Source organism: Mesoplodon densirostris, chromosome 14 (assembly GCF_025265405.1).
Source record: "Mesoplodon densirostris isolate mMesDen1 chromosome 14, mMesDen1 primary haplotype, whole genome shotgun sequence".
In the NCBI taxonomy this organism is placed as follows: domain Eukaryota; kingdom Metazoa; phylum Chordata; class Mammalia; order Artiodactyla; family Ziphiidae; genus Mesoplodon; species Mesoplodon densirostris.
Genome location: NC_082674.1, coordinates 25,588,260 through 25,599,312, shown reverse-complemented (window position 1 = coordinate 25,599,312; position 11,053 = coordinate 25,588,260).

Below are 11,053 nucleotides of genomic sequence, written 5' to 3'. Positions count from 1 at the left end.
TTCTGACTTACTTCACTCTGTATGACAGACTCTAGGTCTATCCACCTCATTACAAATAGCTCAATTTTGTTTCTTTTTATGGCTGAGTAATATTCCATTGTATATATGTGCCACATCTTGTTTATCCATTCATCCGATGATGGGCACTTAGGTTGTTTCCATCTCCGGGCTATTGTAAATAGAGCTGCAATGAACATTTTGGTACATGTCTCTTTTTGAATTATGGTTTTCTCAGGGTATATGCCCAGTAGTGGGATTGCTGGGTCCTATGGTAGTTCTATTTGTAGTTTTTTAAGGAACCTCCATACTGTTCTCCATAGTGGCTGTACCAATTCACATTCCCACCAGAAGTGCAAGAGTGTTCCCTTTTCTCCACACCCTCTCCAGCATTTATTGTTTCTAGATTTTTTGATGGTGGCCATTCTGACTGGTGTGAGATGATATCTCATTGTAGTTTTGATTTGCATTTCTCTAATGAGTAAAGATGTTGAGCATCCTTTCATGTGTTTGTTGGCTGTCTGTATATCTTCTGTGGAGAAATGTCTATTTAGGTCTTCTGCCCATTTTTGGATTGGGTTGTTTGTTTTTTTGCTATTGAGCTGCATGAGCTGCTTATTAATTTTGGAGATGAATCCTTTGTCAGTTGCTTCATTTGCAAATATTTTCTCCCATTCTGAGGGTTGTCTTTTGGTCTTATTTATGGTTTCCTTTGCTGTGCAAAAGCTTTGAAGTTTCATTAGGTCGCATTTGTTTATTTTTGTTTTTATTTCCATTTCTCTAGGAGGTGGGTCAAAAAGGATCTTGCTGTGATTTATGTCATGGAGTGTTCTGCCTATGTTTTCCTCTAAGAGTTTGATAGTGTCTGGCCTTACATTTAGGTCTTTAATCCATTTTGAGCTTATTTTTGTGTATGGTGTTAGGGAGTGATCTAATCTCATACTTTTACATGTACCTGTCCAGTGTTCCCAGCACCACTTAATGAAGAGGCTGTCCTTTCTCCACTGTACATTCCTGCCTCCTTTATCAAAGATAAGGTGACCATATGTGCGTGGGTTTATCTCTGAGCTTTCTATCCTGTTCCATTGATATATCTTTCTGTTTTTGTGCCACTACCGTGCTGTCTTGATTACTGTAGCTTTGTAGTATAGTCTGAAGTCAGGGGGCCTGATTCCTCCAGCTCTGTTTTTCATTCTCAAGATTGCTTTGGCTATTTGGGGTCTTTTGTGTTTCCAAACAAATTGTGAAATTTTTTGTTCTAGTTCTGTGAAAAATGCCAGTGGTAGTTTGATAGGGATTGCATTGAATCTGTAGATTGCTTTGAGTAGTAGAGCCATTTTCACAATATTGGTTCTTCCAATCCAGGAACATGGTATATCTCTCCATCTATTTGTATCATCTTTAATTTCTTTCATCAGTGTCTTATAATTTTCTGCATACATGTCTTTTGTCTCCTTAGGTAGGTTTATTCCTAGATATTTTATTCTGTTTGTTGCAGTGGTAAATGGGAGTGTTTTCTTGATTTCACTTTCAGATTTTTATCATTACTGTACAGGAATGCCAGAGATTTCTGTGCATTAATTTTGTATCCTGCTACTTTACCAAATTCATTGATTAGCTCTAGTAGTTTTCTGGTAGCATCTTTAGGATTCTCTATTTATAGTATCATGTCATCTGCAAACAGTGACAGCTTTACTTCTTCTTTTCCTATTTGGATTCCTTTTATTTTCTTTTCTTCTCTGATTGCTGTGGCTAAAACTTCCAAAACTATGTTGAATAAGAGTAGTGAGGGGGCCTCCCTGGTGGCGCAGTGGTTGAGAGTCCGCCTGCCGATGCAGGGGATGCGGGTTCGTGCCCCGGTCTGGGAGGATCCCATATGCCGCGGAGCGGCTGGGCCCGTGAGCCATGGCCGCTGGGCCTGCGCATCCGGAGCCTGTGCTCCGCAACGGGGGAGGCCACAACAGTGAGAGGCCCGCATACCGCAAAAAGAAAAAAAAAAAAAAAAAAAGAGTAGTGAGAGTGGGCAGCATGTCTTGTTCCTGATCTTAGTGGAAATGGTTTCAGTTTTTTACCATTGAGGGCAATGTTCGCTGTGGGTTTGTCATATATGGCCTTTATTATGCTGAGGAAAGTTCCCTCTATGCCTACTTCCTGCAGGGTTTTTATCATAAATGGGTGTTGAATTTTGTCGAAAGCTTTCTCTGCATCTATTGAGATGATCATATGGTTTTTCTCCTTCAATTTGTTAATATGGTGTATCACATTGATTGATTTGCATATATTGAAGAATCCTTACATTCTTGGAATAAACCCCACTTGATCATGGTGTATGATCCTTTTAATGTGCTGTTGGATTCTGTTTGCTAGTATTTTGTTGAGGATTTTTGCATCTATGTTCATCAGTGATTGGCCTGTAGTTTTCTTTCTTTGTGACATCCTTGTCTGGTTTTGGTATCAGGGTGATGGTGGCCTTGTTGAATGAGTTTGGGAGTGTTCCTCCCTCTGCTACATTTTGGAAGAGTTTGAGAAGGATGGGTGTTAGCTCTTCTCTAAATGTTTGATAGAATTCGCCTGTGAAGCCATCTGGTCCTGGGCTTTTGTTTGTTGGAAGATTTTTAATCACAGTTTCAATTTCAGTGCTTGTGATTGGTCTGTTCATATTTTCTATTTCTTCCTGCTTCAGTCTTGGAAGGTCATGCATTTCTAAGAATTTGTCCATTTCTTCCAGGTTGTCCATTTTATTGGCATAGAGTTGCTTGTAGTAATCTCTCATGATCTTTTGTATTTCTGCAGAGTCAGTTGTTACTTCTCCTTTTTCATTTCTAATTCTATTGATTTGAGTCTTCTCCCTTTTTTTCTTGATGAGTCTGGCTAATGGTTATCAATTTTGTTTATTTTCTCAAAAAACCAGCTTTTAGTTTTATTCATCTTTGCTATCGTTTCCTTCATTTCTTTTTCATTTATTTCTGATCTGATCTTTATGATTTCTTTCCTTCTGCTAACTTTGGGGTTTTTTTGTTCTTCTTTCTCTAATTGCTTTAGGTGCATGGTCAGGTTGTTTACTCGAGATGTTTCCTGTTTCTTAAGGTAGGATTGTATTGCTATAAACTTCTCTCTTAGAACTGCTTTTGCTGCATCCCATAGGTTTTGGGTCCTCGTGTCTCCATTGTCATTTGTTTCTAGGTATTTTTTGATTTCCTCTTTGATTTCTTCAGTGATCACTTCGTGTTTAAGTAGTGTATTGTTTAGCCTCCATGTGTTTGTATTTTTACAGATCTTTTCCTGTAATTGATATCTAGTCTCATAGCATTGTGGTCAGAAAAGATACTTGATACAATTTCAATTTTCTTAAATTTACCAAGGCTTGATTTGTGACCCAAGATATGATCTATCCTGGAGAATGTTCCATGAGCACTTGAGAAAAATGTGTATTCTGTTGTTTTTGGATGGAATGTCCTATAAATATCAAGTAAGTCCATCTTGTTTAATGTATCAATTAAAGCTTGTGTTTCCTAATTTATTTTCATTTTGGATGATCTGTCCATTGGTGAAAGTGGGGTGTTGAAGTCCCCTACTATGAGTGTGTTACTGTCAATTTCCCCTTTTATGGCTGTTAGTATTTACCTTATGTATTGAGGTGCTCCTATGTTGGGTGCATAAATATTTATAATTGTTATATCTTCTTCTTGGATCGATCCCTTGATCATTATGTAGTGTCCTTCTTTGTCTCTTCTAATAGTCTTTATTTTAAAGTCTATTTTGTCAGATATGAGAATTGCTACTCCAGCTTTCTTTTGATTTCCATTTGCATGGAATATCTTTTTCCATCCCCTTACTTTCAGTCTGTATGTGTCTCTAGGTCTGAAGTGGGTCTCTTGTAGACAGCATATATATGGGTCATGTTTTTGTATCCATTCAGCCACTCTGTGTCTTTTGGTGGGAGCATTTAGTCCATTTACATTTAAGGTAATTATCGATATGTATGTTCCTATTCCCATTTTCTTAATTGTTTTGGGTTCGTTATTGTAGGTCTTTTCCTTCTGTTGTGTTTCTTGCCTAGAGATGTTCCTTTAGCATTTGTTGTAAAGCTGGTTTGGTGGTGCTGAACTCTCTCAGCTTTTCCTGGTCTGTAAACGTTTTAATTTCTCCATCAAATCTGAAAGAGATCCTTGCTGGGTAGAGTAATCCTGGTTGCAGGTTCTTCTCCTTCATCACTTTAAATATGTCCTGCCACTCCCTTCTGGCTTGTAGAGTTTCTGCTGAAAGATAAGCTGTTAACCTGATGGGGATTCCCTTGTGTGTTATTTGTTGTTTTTCCCTTGCTGCTTTTAATATGTTTTCTTTGTATTTAATTTTTGATAGTTTGATTAATATGTGTCTTGGTGTGTTTCTCCTTGGATTTATCCTGTATGGGACTCTCTGTGCTTCCTGGACTTGATTAACTATTTCCTTTCCCATATTAGGGAAGTTTTCAACTATAATCTCTTCAAATATTTTCTCAATCCCTTTCTTTTTCTCTTCTTCCGGGACCCGTATAATTTGAATGTTGGTGCATTTAATGTTGTCCCAGAGGTCTCTGAGACTGTCCTCAGTTCTTTTCATTCTTTTTTCTTTATTCTGCTCTGCAGAATAAAGTAATTATTTCCACTATTTTATCTTCCTGGTCACTTATCCGTTCTTCTGCCTCAGTTATTCTGCTATTGATCCCTTGTATTTTAAATTTCATTTATTTTGTTGTTCATCGTTGCTTGTTTCCTCTTTATTTCTTCTAGGTCTTTGTTAAATGTTTCTTGCATTTTCTCTATTCTATTTCCAAGGTTTTGGATCATCTTTGCTATCATTATTCTGAACTCTTTTTCAGGTAGACTGCCTATTTCCTCTTCATTTGTTAGGTCTGGTGGGTTTTTATCTTGCCCCTTCATCTGCTGTGTGTTTCTCTGTCTTCTCATTTTGCTTATCGAACTGTGTTTGGGGTCTCCTTTTTGCAGGCTGCAGGTTCACGTTGTTTTTGGTGTCTGTCCCCAGTGGCTAAAGTTGGTTCAATTGGTTGTGTAGGCTTCCTGGTGGAGCGGACTAGTGCCTGTGTTCTGGTGGATGAGGCTGGATCTTGTCTTTCTGGTGGGCAGGTCCACGTCTGGTGGTGTGTTTTGGGGTGTCTGTGGCCTTATTATGATTTTAGGCAGCCTCTCTAATGGGGAGGGGTTGTGTTCCTCTTTTGCTAGTTGTTTGGCATAGGGTGTCCTGTACTGTAGCTTGCTGGTTGTTGAGTGAAGCTGGATGTTGGTGTTGAGATGGAGATCTCTGGGTGATTTATGCTGTTTGATATTACGTGGAGCTGGGAGGTCCCTTGTGGACCAGTGTCCTGAAGTTGGCTCTCCCACCTCAGAGGCACAGCACTGACTCCTGGCTGCAGCACCAAGAGCCTTTCATCCACACGGCTCAGAATAAAAGGGAGAAAAAATAGAAAGAAAGAAACAAAGAGGACAAAATAAAATAAAATAAAGTTATTAAAATAATAAATAATTATTAAGAAAAAAAATTTTTTAAGTGAAAAAAAAAGCCAAAATAAAACCCCCCACCAACAGACAAACAAAATGGACTGACAGAACCCTAGTGGTGAAAGCAAAGCTATACAGACAGTATCTCACACAGAAGCATACACATACACACTCACAAAAAGAGGAAAAGTTGAGAAAATAATATATCTTGCTCTCAAAGTCCACCTCCTCAATTTGGGATGATTCGTTGTCTATTCAGGTATTCCACCGATGCAGGATACATCAAGTTGATTGTGGAGATTTAATCCGCTGCTACTGAGGCTGCCGGGAGAAATTTCCCTTTCTCTTCTTTGTTCGCACATCTCCCGGGGTTCAGCTTTGGATTTGGCCCCGCCTCTGCGTGTAGTCACCAGAGGGTGGGTGTTCTTCGCTCAGCCAGGACGGGGTTAAAGGAGCCGCTGATTCGGTGGCTCTGGCTCACTCAGGCCAGGGGGAGGGAGGCGTACGGATGTGGGGCGAGCCTGCGTCGGCAGAGGCCGGCGTGACGTTGCACCAGCCTGAGGCGCACCGCCTGTTCTCCCAGGGAAGTTGTCCCTGGATCCCGGGACCCTGGCAGTGGCGGGCTGCACAGGCTCCCGGGAGGGGAGGTGTGGATAGTGACCTGTGCTCGCACACAGGCTTCTTGGTGGCGGCAGCAGCAGCCTTAGCATCCCATGCCCGTCTCTGGGGTCCGCGCTGTTAGCCGCGGCTCGCGCCCATCTCTGGAGCTCCTTTAAGCAGCGCTCTTAATCCCCTCTCCTCATGCAGCAGTAAACAAAGAGGGAAGAAAAAGTGTCTTGCCTCTTCGGTAGATCCAGACTTTTCCCCGGACTCCCTCCCGGCTAGTTGTGGTGCACTAACCCCTTCAGGCTGTGTTCACGCTGCCAATCCCAGTCTTCTCCCTGCACTCCGACCAAAGCCTGAGCCTCAGCTCCCAGCCCCGCCCACCCCAGCGGGCGAGCAGACAAGCCTCTCGGGCTAGTGAGTACCGGTCGGCACGGATCCTCTGTGCGGGAACCTCTCCGCTTTGCCCTCCGCACCCCTGTTGCTGCGCTCTCCTCCGTGGCTCCGAAGCTTCTCCCCTCTGCCACCCGCAGACTCCGCCCGCGAAGGAGCTTCCTAGTGTGTGGAAACCTTTCCTCTTTCACAGCTCCCTCCCACTGGTGCAGGTCCCGTCCCTATTTTTTGTCTCTGTTTATTCTTTTTTCTTTTGCCCTACCCAGGGACATGGGGAGTTTCTTGCCTTTTGGGAGGTCTGAGGTCTTCTGCCAGCGTTCAGTAGGTGTTCTGTAGGAGTTGTTCCACGTGTAGATGTATTTCTGATGTATCTGTGGGGAGGAAGGTGATCTCTGCGTCTTACTCTTTCGCAATCTTCCCCCTCTCCACCGCCTATTATCTTAATAGTTATTCTATACAGCTTTTAAGGAGCTCACATTCTAACAGAAGAAATGGCTATGTGAACAGAAACTTGTGAGAACTGTGGCAAGTGATATAGTACAAGGATGCAGAAAGTACCATGAACACATGGAACATAGAGTAATCAATTCCTTATGGGAAAGATTCATAGGAGAGGTCAATGTGAGCCAAGTTTTAAAGAATGCTTAGGAGTTTTCCAAGCAGATAAGATGAATTTTGGTGTTATATAAATAAGAATCCCTGAATCTAAAAATTTAGATATTTATGCCATTCATCTATTGGTGTAATCTGCCTTTAAAAAATCCCTCTCTCATAAATACCCAAATAACAATAATAACAACAAAAAATCAAAACATTAGTTTCATTGGTGAAGTTTCCTTGGAGAACACAACCTTGACCTATTAGACTAATACTTTTCTCTTGAATTGAATTGGCTTACACAAACTAAGATGGAGGAGCTAAAATACCTCAAGTCTTCCCCTCGTTCAACTACAGTGCCAGAGCCTATTTCTATAAGCAACACTTAGAAGAGAGAAGACAGCTAGCATCACTGTGAGGGCTGCTCTGAAAACAAGAGAGGGGACCCAGGCTGCATATGCATTTATCCTTCTCCAAATCTCCCCATCAGACATATCACCCCCCGACACACACACACTTTATGCACCTACCCTGTAGGGAGAATGAGTGAAGGCAGAGGAAAGAAGCTCTCTTCTCTATACTTCCTAAAACTTTCTATTTTATGGACTAAAATAGAAATTTAGGGAGAGAAAGAAAATTTTTCTTCCTAGCCTGGAATGTTCAAAAATAGAGATTAGTTAATGAGGGGTATGAGTAATGTTTCTAAAGTTTCATGAGAAATGAAGTAGCAGGGAAGACCCAGAGAGAACAAAATCGAATCTGTGCTATATACATGTCTCTGTCTAGGAAACTTCTATACAGCATGTCTTATGGGCCAGAAGTTATTCTAAATTTGAGAGTTTGAAAGGTGAATAAGATGTTGTTCTGAGGGGAACTCATGAACAGTTGTTTTCAATATGATACATTGTCATTTAGGGATCTTTGGATGCAAGCAACAGAAACTGACTAAAAATTTTATTGGTGAAGCTACTAATATGAATAATTCCAGATTAATGTTTCTTTAGAAATTTCTAATTAAGGCTAAAGAAAGAAGGTTGTCATTATTGTAAGGGATTTGGGCACTGAAAAAACAAAACTGATTTTCCTGCTAAATTCAGAAGGAAAATTTTAAAAACTCAGATTTTATAATGATTCTCCTTTGAGAGACCTAGAGTTGCTTAAAATATGTTTTGTTTCTTTAACTGATTAATATTCTTTATAGATACTGCCCCTCTATTTCTACTTTAGACACTGCTGTTTTATCACAACTTGCTCTTCTGGTTTGCATAAGAGTTGATAAAATCTATCGATCGATCTACCTACATATCAGTCAATCATCTATCCATCCATCCATCCATCAGCAAATAAATTGGTGTAACTTATCTTTCACCAAAGGGGATCAAATATTCAGATTATAATATCTCCTTAATTAAATGGAGCAAGCTTATAGAGACAATATTAAGTGTTTATATATATATGTTAAGTACAAAAAACTCAAATATGTCTAAACTACTGATTCTCAACTGGGAGCAATTTTGTCTCCTCAGGGGACATCTGGTAATATCTGGACATATTTTTGGTTGTCACAACTGGATGTGTGTATGCTACTGATATGTGTTACCTAATATTTTGTGCTTGACTTCTTATCATAATGTTTTTGAGATTCACCCATGTTATTTTATGTATTTTGTTTGTTTGTATTGATGAGTAGTGGTCCATGGTATAGTTATACCACAATTTTTTTACCCACTCACCTCTTGGTGAACATTTGGGTTGCTTCCAGTTTTGGGCTATTATGAATAATGTTGCTTTGAACATTCAATTTCCTGTTTTGTGTGCACACACGCTTCCTTTCTTCTTGGGTAAATACTCAGATGAGAAGAATTACTGGATCACATGGTAAATGTGGGTTTATAAGGTACTGCATACTGTTTTCCAAATTGGTTGTACTATTTTACATCTCAAGTTACAAAATTTCAAGTTGTTACACATCCTTGTCAACATCTAGAATTTTCACTTTTTAAAATTTTAACCACTCTTTTGGGTATGTAGTAGTATCACATTGTGTTTTAGCTTACATTTTTCTGATGACTAATAATGTGGAGAATATTTTTATGTGCTTATTGGCTATTTGTAAATCTTCTTTGTGAAATGTCTGTTAAAATATTTTGCCCATTTTGATTTGGTTGTAGGTCATCTAATTATTGAATTGTAAAAGTTATTTACATATTCTGGATACAATTCCTTTGTTGAATATATGTGTGGCAAAAATGTTTTCCAAATGTATGGATTGCCATTTAGTCTTTTTAAAATTTTTTTAATTTATTTATTTAATTAATTTTTGGCTGTGTTGGGTCTTTGTTGCTCTGCCTGGACTTTCTCTAGTTGCAGTGAGCAGGGGCTACTTGTCATTGCGGTGCGTGGTCTTCTCATTGTGATGTCTACTGTTGTTGCAGTTGCAGAGCACAGGCTGTAGTCACATGGGCTTTAGTAGTTGTGGTGCATGGGCTCAGTAGTTGTGGCTCATGGGCTCTAGAGTGCAGGCTCAGTAATTGTGGTGCACAGGCTTAGTTGCTCCATGCATGTGGGATCTTCCTGGACCAGGGCTTGAACCCATGTCCCCTGCATTGGCAGGCGGATTCTTAACCACTGCACCACCAGGGAAGCCCACCATTTAGTCTTCTTAAGTGTGTCTTTGGAAAAAGAAAAAAGTTTTTAATCTTGATGAAGTTGATATTTATCATTTTTTCTTTTATACTTTGTTCTTTAGAATGTCTTGTTTAAGAAATCTTTATCTAACTCAATGTCACAAAGATTTTATGCTATGTTCTCTTCTATAATTTTAATAGTTTTAACTCATACATTTAGATCTATGATCTATTTTTAAAGTTGATTTTGTATGTAATGGAAGAGTTGGGGTTTATTTTTTTCCATAGAGAAATCTAATTTTTCCAGCACCATTTTTTTTTCTCTATTGGATAGCTTTGGCAACTTCTGTTGAAAATCAAACATACTACAAATCTACAGTAATTCAAAAAGTATGGTACTGGCATTAGAATAGACAAATAGACCAATCAAATGGAACAGAGAACCCAGAAATAATCCCCTGCATATACAGTCAACTAATATTTGACAAGTGTGCCAGGACACTCAATTGGGAAAGGACAGTCTCTTTAATAAACCTTGCTGGTAAAGCTGGGTATGCAGAAAAATAATATTGGACCCCTACCTTATACTGCTCACAAAAATTAACTCGCAGTGGATTAAAGACTTTAACATAAGACCTGATACCATAATTCCTAAAAGAAAATAGCGAGGAAACTTCTTTTTTTTTTTTTTTTTTGCCGTACGCGGGCCTCTCACTGTTGTGGCCTCTCCCGTTGCGGAGCACAGGCTCCGGATGCGCAGGCTCAGCGGCCATGGCTCACGGGCCCAGCCGCTCCGCGGCATATGGGATCCTCCCAGACCGGGGCACGAACCCGTATCCCCTGCATCGGCAGGCGGACTCTCAACCACTGCGCCACCAGGGAAGCCCGAGGAAACTTCTTGATATCAGTATTGGCAATTATTTTTTTGGTATGACATCCAAAGCACAAGCAACAAAGGAAAAAATTAGCAAGTGAGATTACATCAAACTATAAAGCTTCTGCACAGCAAAAGGAACAAGCAACAAAATGAATGCAATATATGGAATGGAGAAAATATTTGCAAATCATATATTGGATAAGAGATTAATATCAAAAATATATGAAGAACTCATACAACTTAACAATAACAACACCAACAAACAACCCAAATAAAGAATGGGCAGAGGAACTGGATAGATATTTTTCCAAAGAAGAAATACAAATGGCCAATAGGTACATGAGAAAATGCTCAACATCACTAATCATCAGGGAAATGCAAATCAAAACCATGATGAGATATCACCTCACATCTGCTAGAATGGCTATCATCAAGAAAAGAAGAACCCTGAGAAAACCATA